The following is a 15,816-nucleotide window of genomic DNA, read 5'->3' as shown; positions in this document are numbered from 1 at the left end:
TGAATTAGAAGAAATGAATAATAAGATTTATAAAAAGGTGAAAAATTCTCACCCTACTTTAAATGAGAAAGAAAAATTGAATCGCCTGTTGGAAGAGATAGAAATGTACAAGGTGTGAAAGAAAGTTGGCATCTGGTTCCATTTTTTGTGATGATAGTAAATATCATCAAAGAGGGGATTGATAGAGCAAGATTTCGCATCGCGACTTGCTCGACTCATGAACCTCGAAACCGTTGTAACCTCGTAACGAATTGTACGTTTTACTAATATCTTTTATTTCCGATATATATGTATGATAGAGAAGCTTGCTTATGTGTTTTATTAATACGAATAACTTTTGTAATTCTAAAATGGCCGCTGCTTGACTTTCCTCTTCTGCGCATGCGTCAGTCACACTCACGTGACTTCGTGTAGAGATAGTTTTTGGAGGGAAAGGGTGCGCATGCGTAATAAGCAATAAGATGGCTGTGCTTTGATAACATGGTGAAGCCTTGTGCTGCTGCTCTTGTGACATTGTTCGTTGCACTTACCATTAATGCATAGTATATTTTTATAATGATGAAACCTGAAATGTGAAATCATGACATGTAATACATTCATTCATTTCTATGTTTTAATTTGTTTTCGCTTACTTTTCATGTATCACGGGAAATGGGGGTCCGAATGGGTCGTGAGCCATTTTGAAGGTCCGTTCTGCGCATGCTCAAGATGCGAGGCCACAGACAAACTTGGACCGTGGAACTCAGCCAGCTGGCAGCCACAGTCGAGATGCTCCTGAGAGAATTACCTCTGACCCAGGAGGATGGAGCCAATGTCCCTATATTGTTACAAATGTATAAGTTTTCATTGTATTCCGTGCGACTTCTCGTGGGAACCCCAATCTTGCTAGGCGGCACCCAAAAATGTAAATTAGGCCTTAGAATAGTCTGTTCTGATTGGTGTGTTAACCAAATCCTACTTTAGGACCAATCCAAATTGAAGATTCTGACACTTTGCAACATTTGGGGGGTGGTACCCTGTCCCAAAACAGTATATCTAGCCTAGGTTTAGCTAGAGAAATTGTCCGACTTGTCTGAATAGCTGACCTGTCACTGACCCAACGCACTCAATAGGTGACTTGATACAGAGGTGCTGCGGAGCTCTCTGTCCGAAATCTGACCATAGACTCTGAAGGTTTTACTGAACCTTAAGTGCTGGCGGAGCACTTTGCTGGGGAATTCGCTGACCCAATCGGGGTCCTGACTGATAGCTGCAGAGAGGGTGGAGCGCAGGCGTTGCTTCCGAACTGCGGGTGCTGGTCGTATCCTGGTGGTCCTGTCCTGATCCGAATCTGGGGTTTCCTGTCCTGTCCTGGGGTGTCCATTCTGCACCTGCTGTCCCACTGAGGGTTATCCTTCCTTGAGGGTTTTCCTGTCCTTAAACTGACCCGTGGCCAGGGTTGGTTTTCACACCAGTCTAGGTAAATATCGCTCTGAGTTCTTAAACTGCACCTTTCTATTTTTCTGTCTTTGCTTTAATAAAGACATACCTTTGCACGTGAATAATTTTCCATGCTTTCTCCTGCAACCATTGCATTTCATAAAATCGTTTGCATTTTTATTTCATAGCGTGTTCCTATGTTACCCTACCTTTTAGAAATCATTTCTGTATTGCAGTTTGCAACTTCTTGTTATGATCTTGGTTTTTCTCTCGTAAACTGACTAAAGTAACTCAGATTTATAGCGTGTTCACTTTGCCCTTATCTTAGTTTTCCTCTCACTTAGCGGGTTCCCTGTCGCACTAGTATTCTATTGATAAAGCTGTATGACTGCCCTTTATTTGAATTTAAGATAAAGCTTTCAAAATTTCCAGTTGTCCGTGGTCATTTCATAAAAGTAAAGTCATATGTTGAATAGTATATTTTGCTGCCTTTTCCTTTTACAGCTAGCTCCCTGACCCATCGTTGTCATAGGTACCCATAACGGTGGATGGTAAGTTGGGTACACTGGAAAATCGAAAGGGAACTCACAATTATTGGTAGTAGATTGTGTGGTCATCTGATCAATGTATATGATAAAGTAAAGTATATGGGCCCGAAGCCAGAAGTGGCGAAATTATTGGTCGGGTGACCGGCGATCTCTAGCACCATCAGCTGTGGTGTCCCGCAGGGGGCATGCAGATGACACACAGCTGATGGTAGCCCTTGAGGAAAGACCTGAAGTCACTAAATTAAAACTGCATAATTGCCTCTCAGAGATGGCGCAATGGATGTCCGAACACTATCTGAAACTAAACGCCGGTAAATCAGAAATCCTGATTTTTGGAGGTGCCAATTTAATCTGGGACGCCACATGGTGGCCACAAACCCTTGGTATCGCCCCAACTCCTAAGCAATGCCCAAGAAACCTGGGCATCACCATTGACAATGCCCTCTCCATGAAGGACCATGTGCGGGCCCTCTGTGGAAAGGGCTTTGCAACCTTGAAGCTGCTGACCAGACTCTTCCCTTGGATCCCGCTGGACTGTAGACAAACAGTCACGCAGGCTCTGCTCATTAGCCAGCTCAATTACGGAAACGCCCTACTTGTTGGCATGTGCAAGCTTCTCTTCACATGGCTTCAAGTACTGCAAAACGCTGCAGCCAGGCTGGTGTGTAACAAAAGCAGATTTAGCTCTGCATCAATGTGCATGAAAAACCTGCACTGGCTACCTATGCGACAGAGATCAGCATTTAAACTGTTGAGTCATGCACACAAAGTACTTCATCAAAATGGCCCCAGAATATTGCAGGGAAAAATTTAGTTCTATGTTCCCTCAAGGAGCCTTAGGTCACTCAACCAAGCATTGGCAAGAACCAAACGAATCAAGAAAGTGAGGTCAGGAGGGCGCTCTTTCTCATATCTGGCAGCTAGGAAATGGAACAAACTCCCCCTGGACCTACGCTTCACAGCCAATTACCTACTATTTCGAAAAAAATTAAAAACCCATCTGTTCCCCAAAGAATAACATCCAGTCATTCGTTTACCTCATCTGCAGCCTGGCCTTTTTCTTTCGCTTTAGCGCCTTGATATCCTTCGGGATGAATGCTGCGCTCTACAAATAAATAAATAAATAAATAAACACATGAATTGGAAGGACACTTACTGACCAACCGATACAGAACATCTTGCATGATATGAACGACTTCCAGCAGTGGATGTTTTAGCACACAAAGTTATTAACTGCAACATTTTGGATAATGATAACAATAACATAAGATGCATCTGATATAGACAAAAAACAAGTATGTGGCCAGCAGAATAATACAAACTTGAAAGCTGGGTCCAGCGCTTGTAACAGGTTCACCGAACTGATAGAGGTAACTGAACTGATGGATACATCACTTTGTGCTGACTACCCTGACAACATGGTGAAACCTATTCTTTCCATGGTTTTGGAACTCCTTCAGGAGCTCCACCACGCTCCTATTTTCTAGTACTGGGTTAAGTGGTACTGGTTTCTTAAAATACAGATATGTCAATAAATTAGGGGGAGGGTCCAAGCAATTCCAGATCAGAAGCTGTACACTCATGGGGAACCAACCTTTGCTGATGAAGGACGTAGTTGGCAACCTCACCCATAGAGGACCTCAATCAATCAATCAATACATTTGTAGAGCACACTACTCACTCATGAAGGTCTCAAGGCGCTGTGGGAGGAGCAGGGTGCTGCTACTGCTCGAACAGCCAGGTCTTGAGAAGTCTCCTGAAGGTTAGCAGGTCCTGGGTCTGTCGCAGGTGGATGGGGAGGGTGTTCCAAGTCTTGGCGGTGAGGTGGGAGAATGATCTGCCGCCGGCGGTCGCTCATCGGATGCGGAGGACGGTGGCGAGGGTGAGGTCAGCGGAGCGAAGCTGGCGGTTCGGGGTGTAGAGGTAAGTCGTTCGTTGAGGTACGCTGGTCCGGTGTTGTGGAGTGCTTTGTGAGCGGGGGTGAGGAGCTTGAAGGTGATCCGCTTGTTGAGGGGGAGCCAGTGCAGGTCTTTTAGGTGGGCTGTGATGTGGCTGTGGGAAAAGATGTCGACGATGAGCCATGCAGAGGTGTTCTGTATGCGTTGTAGTCATTTCTGGAGTTTGGCTGACGTTCCTGCGTAGAGGGCATTGCTGTAGTCCAGTCTGCTGCTGACGAGGGCCTGGGTGACCGGCCTTCTGGTTCCGGTGAAGATCCATCTGTAGATCTTGCGGAGCATGCGGAGGGTGTTGAAGCAGGAGGAGGAGACAGCGTTTACTTGCTGGGTCAGTGACAACAAGGAGTCCAGGATGACCCCTAAGTTGCATGCGTGGTTGGTGGGTGTCGGTGCAGCTCCCAGCACGGCCGGCCACCATGAGTCATCCCAGGCGGAGGGGGAGGATCTGATAATGAGGACATCCGTCTTGTCCGAGTTCAGTTTCAGGCAGCTGTTCCTGATCCATGTGGTGATGGCCTTCATTCCTTCATGGAGGTTGGATTTGGTGGCTGTGGGGGCTTTGGGTAGGGAGAGGATCAGCTGGGTGTCGTCGGCGTATGAGATGATGTTGAGGTCGTGGTATCGGACAATGTTGGTGAGCGGTGCCATGTAGACGCGGAAGGGTGTTGGGCTGAGGGATGATCCTTGGGGTACGCCGCAGATGATCTTGGTGTCTTTAGATCAGAATGGAGGGAGGCGGACACTCTGTGTTCTGCGGGTGAGGAAGGAGGTGGTCCAATCCAGGGCTTTGTCGTGGATCCCTGCGTTGTGGAGGCGTGTGCATAGGGTGTGGTGGCAGACAGTGTCGAAGGCAGCCGAAAGGTCCATGAGGATGACGGCCGTGGTTTCTCTGTTGTCTAGCAGGGCCCTGATGTCATCAGTGGCGGCAATGAGGGCTGTTTCGGTGCTGTGGTTGTTGCGGAATCCGGATTGGGATGGGTCCAGGATGTTGTTCTCTTCGAGGAAGGAGGTCAGTTGCCTGTTGACAATCTTCTCGATGACTTTTGCCGGGAACGAGCGTAGGGAGATGGGCCGGGAGTTCTTGAGGTCCTTAGGGTCCACCTTGGGCAACACCATCCCCTGAAGAAATTACTATGTCTACTAGACCCTGGCAGAATCTTGACCTTAACCCCCATCCATCCAAAACTCACTACAACTTAACCTCTGAATCCTGCTATGTTTGTAAATATCATGTGTCGCTGACAAAGCCTCATAGCATTGGGTCCACGAAAACAACATGTCACTGAACTCAGTAGGTAGGCAGGATGGTTCAATATGGTCAGAAAACTACTTAACATGGAAATACTCATAAGTGATTAGTTTGCATGGCACACAAATCCATTCACTTCAATACCCCTTTGTAGCTCTCTTAGAAGCTGGAGCTCTCATGTGGCGAGAGAGCCTCCAGAAGCACCAGCACCCTATTGCTCAAACAACAAACATTCAAGAAGAAAAAAACCTATAATAGAAACTTCTCCGGTATAGCACAGAGGATCTGGAACTCCCTCCCCACTGAAGTCAGGGTGAACCCTTCCATTGTCCTCTTCCAAAAGGAAGTCAAAGTGCTCTTGATGAAGAAATGTCTGCCTCTGACGGGCTATTCCAGTGGATACTAAGGTCACAGGTGCAGTTATGTGGCCCAGCTGCTATGGTCACGAGACTCCCTAGGGCTCTACATGACTTTGTATCTTTTGCTTTGTTGGTTTCTGTTTTGATTGCATGTATCTGTATCCCTCACGAGGGATAAATTGTAAAGCGCTCAGATACTACCGGTGATCTTATTCGCACTATAGAAAACTTTCAAAATAAATAAAGATGAAGGCAATGGAGGAAAACGTACAACCAGAACGCTAGCAATCGACATCAAAGACAGTACAGAACATTCAGAACGTTTATACAGATAGCCAAGAGACTTCATTACTCTAATTGTATTTCAGAATTTACATGCCTTACTACAGTTCACTTTAAAATATTCTCGGAATTTGTAAACCAAACCTGCTTCACTACTGCTATTGAACAGGGCTCTGTAACCCAATGGCTGATCACATCCTCAAAAAAGTGAATGATCGGGTGTGATCAAGACAGTAATGGAATTTTATGTCCAGATCCAAGCTCCGGTGCTGCTGGCCCGCTAGTGGTGTAATCATGATTGCCCCCAAACCGTGTGGTCCCTAACACTTGTGGGAGGGGTCGACAATGGCAGCAGCATGGCTATATGGGACCCAAGACCCGATAGAAGCGATGGTGGTCATGAGATGAAGTGCAGCCTGCTCATGGCAGAGAGGGACACTGACTGACTGGGATGTGCATCCAGTGGGCGGCTTGAAGTGCGGGCCACCACCCTATCCCTCAATTGTGCTGATGAATGCCTGTATCTAGCCCCTCCCTCTGGATCTTCCGCAAGCAATTAAAAACATGGCTCTTCAACCAATGATCTCCTGTCTGATGAGGCTCAACACATTGCAGTAACTCTAGCGCCGAGATGCCCAAGGGCCTTCGTTCGCGCTCTATAAATGTTTTTATAAATAAATAAATAAATAAATAAGTAGTGACCAAAGCTCATTGTAGCAGGATAAGACAAGGGCAATCTAGTGTCGCCGGGATAACACCGGGAAGCCGTGTGAGGTCGTAGTAGCCTGAGGGGAGCATCGGCCACTGTGTCAGATATGTACTCCTGGAGGGGGCACAGGACATCCTAAGCCGACCTTCAGGTATGGAGCTATTCAGTCTTTGCAAGAGAGTGCCTACACATGGGCCCAAGACACCAAAGACAATGTCTGCTGCCACAAAGGAGCACCCCAATTGAGATACTCCTTGCAGTCCCTGCCGAAAAGATGACAACCGCTTACAATACATTTGGACTAAATGTGACAAATGAAGGAGACGATTGGAACCGCTGATGGGGTCCTAATGGGGGATGTTGCCAGTGCTACAAGTTCATGGGTGGGCCCAGGATGGCAGAGATACCCCACTACCAGGAGACAATGGTCCGCTCCAAAGACAGTGGACCGGGACATGCCAAAGTACTGGCCCTGCCTGTCAGGCAGGCCGGGGCAGCAAGCGATGTAGACCTGGAGGCACACTCTGCCACAATCCAGGTGGGAATCTACAATACAATGGATGCCCTAGAGCAAAACATAGAAGCTGTGGTGGTTTATATGGGCCTACTAATTGCGGATCATTAGAAAATTGCAGACAGGATGGCAACCACGGAATCTACAGTGGCACAGCTCAGTCCCACGACCACAGACCACAAGGTCAAACTCCAACAACTCCAAAGTAATATGGAATTTCTAACGGTGACGTTAGAGGATGCCAAGGGTCGATCTCAGTGCAACAATGTGGGCTTGGTGGGAATACCTTAAAAAACAGAGGGGCGGGGGGAGGAGCCAAGCTGGCGACCGAGATGGCTGCTTAGACGCTCGGCTCCGTGAGCCCTCTCACCCCGCACATACATCCTGGCACATATCCTGAGTCGCAACGACATATTTAAGTAGACGAAGGATAACTTTCACTCACCGTATGCTTTTGAGGCTTCTACGTGCGGCAGACCCGTGGAAATGTCCCCGCCTGTTTTGCGGCCTTCACGGAGCTGGGACCGGGGTGTCGAGTGAGGCGAACAGCCGGCCGCGACTGTGACAACAGCGGCCACTGGTGGAGGTGGGAGTCGGCAGGAGGGCACCGATGGTCCGATGGGCCGCTGGCGACAGTGCTGCCCCAATGCGTCTAGCGGAGTGCCTTGTGAGGTGTGCGGTAAAGCAGGGTCGAGGGGAGTGCGCGATATCTGGCCCCCTCTCCAGTGTTGTGTCCGGGCATGATTACTGACTTTTCCCAGACTTGACGGGCGGCTCACGGGGAGCGGCGGAGATTTTGTTTAGCCCTTTGGTGACCCTTCGTTGAGAAGCCTACCCTGACCTTTGGGGTCCCCGTGGTGAATCCTGTTGCGCCCCGGTGTGGGGCCGGTCCCAAGGTGAGATGGAGAAGGGTGAGGCCGGATCAGCTAAGATGGCGGATGGCACCCTCTTGCGCAGACCACATCCGGACAGAGAAACCGCTGTGAGAGAGAGTCCTGAGGTCAGGCGACACGAGATGATGCCCACGTCCAGAGATATATTGGCGGCGCTTACAACCCTGCACATGACCCTTCTCCGGGACGCCCGAGATCTGGGAAGACGGATGGCCGCCATTGTTGTACCGCCGTTCCACACGGACATAGTTCGAGTTCAAGGAAGCGCCGATGTGCCTGCCTCTGCGTCAGTGATGGGTTTTCCAGCTACACCTCGGTTCGTGGGGACGCCGGAATATCCGGCTCATGAGATCGCTTCGGACAGACCTGTTGTACATGCGGGTGCCTCGTCGGGGCCCTTGTCTGCTCGGCGGCTGGGTGAACAACGTCGTTCTGTGGTTTGGGCTGCCCCAGCGGCGTTTCAGCGCTTGTTGGATGGTGTGACTCTCTTTCCCTGGCTGACGAGACTGTGTTCGAACTGGAAGGTGTTTTCGGGATTGCTGCAGACACAGTTGGATTTCCGCTATTCATATTCGACTGGGTTTTGGGGGCTAAGGTCCCATGGAGTAATAACACTGCTCGGTCCGTCAGGACTTCTTGGACCCTCCACGCTGCTCAGTGTGTCGATTGATAAGTGGATGTCTGTTGGTACTACTGATAGAAAAGGCCAGGGGTGAAATCGTCTAGGACATGATGGAACTTATTGTTGGCTGCCGGTGATTTGGGGGACACTCAGCGGGAATGTTATTGATTGTGTTATTCGAGATTATTGTTTTCCATTGCTATCCTGACCTTGCTTTTAGAATGTTTACTGTGCGCGGTGGTGGGGGAGGGGACCGGGTGGCTAGATCGATGGCTCTTCCCTCCATTTCTCCTCTTTTTTCTCCTCTTTTTTTCTTTCTTCTCTTCCTCTATATTTCGGGTCTCTATTTAGGGCGACAGGCATGCTGCTGGGGGGGGATAGGCCGTGGCCTTCTGCAGGGATGCGGGGTGGGGGGTAGGGGGACGGGGTTTGTTAATTTGTCCTTTCTCTGTTTCTATGGCCCTTTGTCTATCTTTCCTTTTGGTGTCGCCGTTTTTCATGTTTCCTACAGTATGTTTCGTTTTGAGGGGTGGGGCGCAACCTTATGGCGTAACGTGTTTGTTATTTACATTTATCCTGACTTGTCTGCCCTACCCCCAATACTTCGCACGTATTTGCACTATTTGCGGATTTCCTTCTTTATGCTAACTATTGTAGGACCTTGTATGATCGTGTGACACTGATTCTGCATTTTGCTTTATTATAAAATGAACCTTCTCGAATCCTGAATTTTGTATTGTACGCTCGAATACAAGTTATATCCTGGACTATTGTTGGACCCTGATTTTCGGGTTGCTGTATTCTCCTATGTTGCTTCGCTGTACTTGCAACTTGACTAGCGGCCGGCCGGGGTGGTTGTAGGCCCATACGTGTATTTCCTTGAGGTAACAAATAAAGGTTCTTTAAAAAAAAAAAAAAAAACAGAGGGGCATTCTATAGAACTGTTTGTGGAGCAATGGCTTTAATTGACGTACTGCGGGAATGATCTTGAACCTGTTCTAGTGGCGCATTAGCTTAACTTTAGGGACTGAACAACATCTAGCTGATTTCCCGTTCCCATGGGCCTTGGCAAAATGAAGGGTTCCCCGTAAGCATCTAACTCGACTACACCAATGTGGTGCAATGCCAAGGCACAACTGTTTTGGTGGTGAAACAGCATTTGTGGCACCTCAACATCAAATATGCCCTACTGTTCCCAGCGCGCCTCCATATCACAGTTGGCAGAGACATATTTCTTCACACAGCGCCAGGAGTATGGGACTGGCTAGAGAAATAAGGCCACCAAATGCTTGCAGCATGGGACAGAGAATGTTCACCTGGATGGCAGGTGCAGCGATCAAGGAGATGTCCTCATTGAGGCTCCAGGTTGACCCACACGAAAGACAAGGCACAGACAGAAAGGGGTAACATTGCAGCAGATCTACAGCGGGCCACCTGAGACTCCTACAGCACTGCTGGGATGCTCTGTTCAGAAACTTTGGACAATCAGTTGAGGGCACGGCTGCCTCTGAAGAGGACAGAGAGGAACGTAAGCTCCCAGTGGTCACCCCCATAACGGCAGATGAGGTTGTGTGAAGGCTAAGCCTTTTGCATGGGTTCAGATGGGGAGGGCAAAGCAACATGTAATGGCTTGCCATGATGCAGCCGAACACTTTGCCAGTGGGGTCTGACCGATTGCCAATGTATACACTATGTTGAGGACAGGCATCTTGGTCATTGGGTGGCAGGTAATTTAATACTTGCAGGAAGGGGTGCTAGGGAAGGAGGGTGGGGTGTGAAGACACAAGTGGCTTCTGCTAAGCAGATTGGCTACTGTTTAAGACAGCAGAGGGAGCAAGCAGTGAAGCACCTGGATAGTCTCTGATTTTGGCACAGACTGAACCCCTTTCAGTAGGGAAAGACACCCCCTCAAGCTTTTATCATGGAATGCTAATGGTCTCTGGAACAAATTGGAGAGTGGCAGTGATTAAGCATCTGACACGCCATGCCCCAAACCTGATTTTGTTGCAAGAAATGCACTTGATCAGTAACTGTGGGTTTCTGGGTAGAGGAAGCTACAAGACTGTAGTACATTCAGGCTACTCCACTGGATCTAAGAGAGACCGGTAACCTAGCCCGCAGGTCCTTGCTATTTCATAGAACAAAAACATAGATGGATGGGTGCTGGGCGGCAGTGAGGGACTCATGGAATGGGTAAAGTTTAATTGTAGCTTCCTGGTACTTTACATCGGGCCTTCAGGGGACTAGTCTAAGGAGGATGGGGGACTGGATGGCCCAGATCCCCAAAGGACTGCTGACTGTAGGTGGGGACCTCAACCTGACACTCCAGGGAGACACAAAAGATGTGATATGGTGGAGAAAGACGTGGACTTAGAGAATGAGATACAGAGTGAGGAAGCAAAATACGTGGCGACACCAAACTTGGAAGTGGCAGAGCACCTGACCAGCTCAAAGAGAAGTACAAGGGCCTTCTACAACAACAAGCTAGAACGTTCTACAGGGAATGCATAGTAGGATTTATGAGCTGTGGAAAACGCCAGGGAAGCTATTGACCTATCTAGCGAAGAAAGTGAAGAGCCAGAGATGGATCCTTGTGCTCCTCCCAGCCCAGAGCACATTGAAAGACTCAGTGGGGAGGGGGAATTGCATGCTTCCTGAGGGACCTATACACCTTGTGTCTTTCTCCTGTGGCATGATGGGACATGTGTAATTTTACAACCAGCATTCCACCCGCAGCTTGGGAGGGCTGCTAGGAAATCCCTGGACGCAACATTATATTGGGGAAGGTCATGGAGGCCTTATCCCAAATCAAGAGCAGGAAATGTCCAGGACCTAATGTGTCAAAAGTCAGGTGGTGCAGCCACTCCATGACATGTTCCATTAGTCTAGGGAGGGGAGAGAGTTTTTTTCTGGGGACCTCAGACAGGTGACTCTAGTTCTTATAAATAAGCCGGGGAAGGCACTCTAGGAATGTGCATCCTCTAGGCTAATATCTCTTCTAAACATAGAAACCAAAATGCTCACCAAAATTCTGGCAAGCTGCTTAACGCTGGTAAAGGACAGTATTGTGGCTCTGGACCGGTCCAGTTTAATAACAAAAACAAACATAGAGGGGCCTTCCCTGTAGGGAGATAGGGGGCGAGGAACCGGGGAAAAACAGTGTGAAGAAAAACAGCAAACCTCTAAATTCTCCCTTCATGTCAATGCTGGGTATAACTCTAACACAGAGCCAACATCCAGAAACATAATACATAAGAATTCATTCTCATTTGTACAATATAGGTCAAAAATGACATTGGAACAACAAGCAGCTATGAAAATATTGATGGTTACTGCTTATTAACTTTGTTTTTAATTGAATGTTTTGTACGAGAGAGAGTGTGGTATGTATGGCTGATGCTATGGTGTGATGTTTATAGTTTTGAGGGGTAGGTGAGAGTCTTTTTCTATGATTATTTCAATCTTTGTTTATGTAAAAAACAATTTTAATAAAAAGAATAACTATTTGGAAATGTTTGCATTTGTGAAAATTAAAACGAATGACAATTAATTATTATGTATTATGTTTCTGGATGTTGGTTCTGCAATTGTATATATGAAGTGTTGGAGGGATACCCAGTATTGACTTGAAGGGAGTGTTTAGAGGTTTGTTGTTTTTTCTTTGCCTAGTCCGGCTTTATGCCCAACAGGTCCACTAGATACAACCCCAGGCTTTTGTTTGGGTGCTTGGTCCATGGGCATAGAGTGAAGAAACTAGCAATACTGTTGGTGCGTGACACTGAGAAAGCCTTTGATTCCCGAAAATGACCGTTCTACCGGTGCAGGTGGAGAAAATGAAATGTGTACACACCCTTCCAGCCTTGGGTATACCTTCTCTATTGTAGACCAAAGGCAAGGGTCCATGTGAATGGAGCTCTGTCAGAGGAATTCGAGCTAGGCAGGGGGACCCATCAGGGTTGCCCTTTATCCCCACTGCTATTCACGGTGGTGATGGAACTCCAGGTGAACTAGATACGGGGGAAGCACTGCTAAGGGGTGTCTGATGGGATGGTGTGTAAGGGATGTTATCTCACTCTATTACTGCAATGTCCTATTGTACCTCACAGACCCAGACCACTCTCTCTCAAGAATCCTTGAGATTCCTTGAGTCTTCAGATTCTTATCGAAAATCACTTTCAACTGGAGAAAGTATGTCAAGTACCCACTCTCGCCATGGAGTTCACAAAAGGAGTAGTCTAGTCTTTTGGTCTGGGAAGAGGCCAGATTGACATACTTGGCCATTTATGTATCATAGATCACAAATTACGTCATGAGAGAAATATGGGGCATATTGTAGACCATTGACGTCAACTCCCACACTCGCTGCTGGGTAGAGTCACCCTTTACAAAATGATATAGCTACCCAAATTCCTTTGCGCTCTACGGAGCTTGGTATTCGAGGTCCCCGATCACTTATTTAGAGTGGTCAAGTTCAAGACTAGAGTCCTGCTATGGAATGGCAGCACACCACAGATAGCACTTACTAACCTGACCAGATGGCCAATTGACAGGGGAATTGCAGATGGGGAAGCCTTCGAGAGAGTCTCTGAGTTTGATTATCTGGGTGTTCATTGGGAAGACTTACTTAGTTGGCCAGCTCATTTGGGGAAGTGCACCCTGTCCCTCAAACAGTCTGCACCGCCTATTATAAGGTTTGCAAATAGCTTTACTTCTTTTCCCATTTCTCCTCCTTTGGAAATCTATAGAAGCCAAGCTTGTGGGACAACTCTTAACAGAGCAGACATGTGGGGTTAGAGATGCAGGGAATTACATAGAACTGTTTCCTTAAATTGCTGCTAAAAATTCCCCTGAGCACCCACACACACTCCCCATTCGAATGGATCTAAATCTGAGACCCATTTCTGATATTGCAGCATTGAGATCAATCCAGTATTGGTTAAGGGTGGGGGTCACAGAAAAACTAGAGCCCTATAGGGAATGGCTTCAAGGTTTATTAAAGGGTTTGTGTGTCCATCGGATCCCTTGGTGTGCTTACATAAAGAACTGGTTACATAAGCTTAGACTAGGGTTTTTTTTGTTAAACCCCCAAGATTTACCACATAACGCCATTGAGAAGCTCAAAGTGGCTTGTTGGGACTATCAGCTAGATTCATGAAAGGGCTGTTTTGCGAGTCTTTAATAGCGATTCATAAGGAATCGCTATTAAGGACTTGCAAAACGGGATTCATGTCGGAATTGCTAAATAAATTGCGATTCCTACACATTCCTTATTTGCGATTAGCAAATTGCTAATCGCAAATAAGGAATAACTCCCCATTCATTCCTATGGGCCTAAGGCCCATAGGAATGGCCAAAGGACATGTGTGTGTGTAACATGCAACTTAGAAAAATACATTAAATGCATTTTTCTAAGTTTTAGCTATTTACCACGAGGTTTGACTTCATGGTAAATAGCGGTCCTAAATTACGATTTCGCAATTTCAATATGGTTCATGAATTGCATTTAAGGAATCTCAAATAGAGATTCCTTAAATGCAATTCCTCGCAAATGTGCGAATTCTTTATTAGCGAATTTTGCATTTGGGATAATGAATCCCAAATGCAAAAATTGCACTCGCAAAGGGCCAGATTCTCAGAATCTGGCCATTTGCGAGCACAATTAAGCTTGATGAATCTAGCTGTATGTTCTGGGAGAAAAAATTCCAAGACTGTATCGGGCAGCCTGACTGATGCTTTTCTCTCATTTGAATGTGGCTTCGAGTTTGACATATACATATGGTAACCAAACCCTTTACACAAGAACTTTTAATCAAGTTTAGAATAGACACACTACCGATGGCTTCCTTCACCTGTCTTTGGAAAAAAGTGTCAGGCAAAACAAACATGTCCCCTATGGGACGTGAGGTTCCAGAGTCTATTGAACACGTCTTATTCTTCTGCACGGCATATAAAAAGCATTGTACACGCTGGATCAGGCCTCTGTGAAAATTGATGGGGTTTCATGACCGTATAACAGCACTGAGAGTATGCAGAATGAATACGAGTGGCCTGGTTGTCTTTTCAATCGGTAACTTTTTAACAGCTATATGGTATCTGAGGTCCAAGAAAATTCTTGGCCAAGAAAAAACCTTAGGGATATTTTAAATTCCTCACATTTCTGTCAAGAGTGCTGTAACTTGTTTTTAGCATTTTACAATCTATATTGATAGTATATGTACATATATGTAGTTGGTTTTAATCTGTTTTATTCATATATGATTGTATATTGTTGTCTTTTATGTTTTCTTACGAACCGAAATAATGGAAATGAATGAAAAAAAGTACTTGCTCTCGCCATGGAGTTCACAAAAGGAGAAGTCTAGTTCTTTTTACCTGAGAAGAGGCCAGATTCACATATTTGGGCAGTTATGTAGATGATAGGCCGGAAATTACTTCATGAGAGAAATCAGGGGCATTTCCAGGCTGACTTTCGTTGAGTTGTAGACCATTGACGTCAACTAACACACTCGCTGCTGGGTAGAGCCACCCTTTACAAAATGATATATATAAAATGCCAGTCCTCCCTAAAGTTGCTAAGAGAGCAATGGGAGTGTGTCTTGGGTAAAATCAGGCCTGATGAATTAGGGGTTGCATGTAGGTACCCCAGGTAGGTAACTGTTCTGGCTGGATTTCACCGATTCAACTGAAAGGACTTCATTGGGGCTACATTCACCCATACAAGGTTACACACAGTGGGCGGCATAGACCGATCAGTGCTGGAGGAGGTGTGGCCAACCAGGCACTCTGCTCCATATAATGTGGGAGTGTCGAATACTGAGGAGGTTTTGGTCAGGCAAAAAGCTCAGGATTTTCCTGTAGTGGATGATCCCCTGGTGCTCACCCCCTAGTTAATATCCCTAGGAATCTAGAGTGAAGTGGCTCTTGATAGGTACACATTCGCCTTCTGCAACACAGCCCTGGCAGTCGGGAGATGCGACATAGTAGGATACTGCTGGGGAACAGAGGCCTCGTCAATGTAGAAATGGAGGTGTATTATAGAGGGGTGCAGACAGGCTGAGGAACCCATTTACTGGGTAAGGGGATGTCTCCAGAAGTTTGAAAGGATCTGGGGCTAGTGGCAGGACCACGAAGAAGTGTGAGAAGGACAGCCAGACCCTGGGCCCAATTTGTGTGATTGTCTGTACACTCTGGGAAGTACATGGGGGTAGCGGATCCCACAGAGATCTGGTGTCATTTCAAGTCATCTCTCTGGTCTCAACCACACTA

The sequence above is a fragment of the Lissotriton helveticus genome, chromosome 6 (genome assembly GCF_964261635.1).
Source record: "Lissotriton helveticus chromosome 6, aLisHel1.1, whole genome shotgun sequence".
NCBI classification, from domain to species: Eukaryota; Metazoa; Chordata; class Amphibia; order Caudata; family Salamandridae; genus Lissotriton; species Lissotriton helveticus.
The sequence above is the reverse complement of the archived record's forward strand: the minus strand, read 5'-3'. Positions refer to the sequence as shown.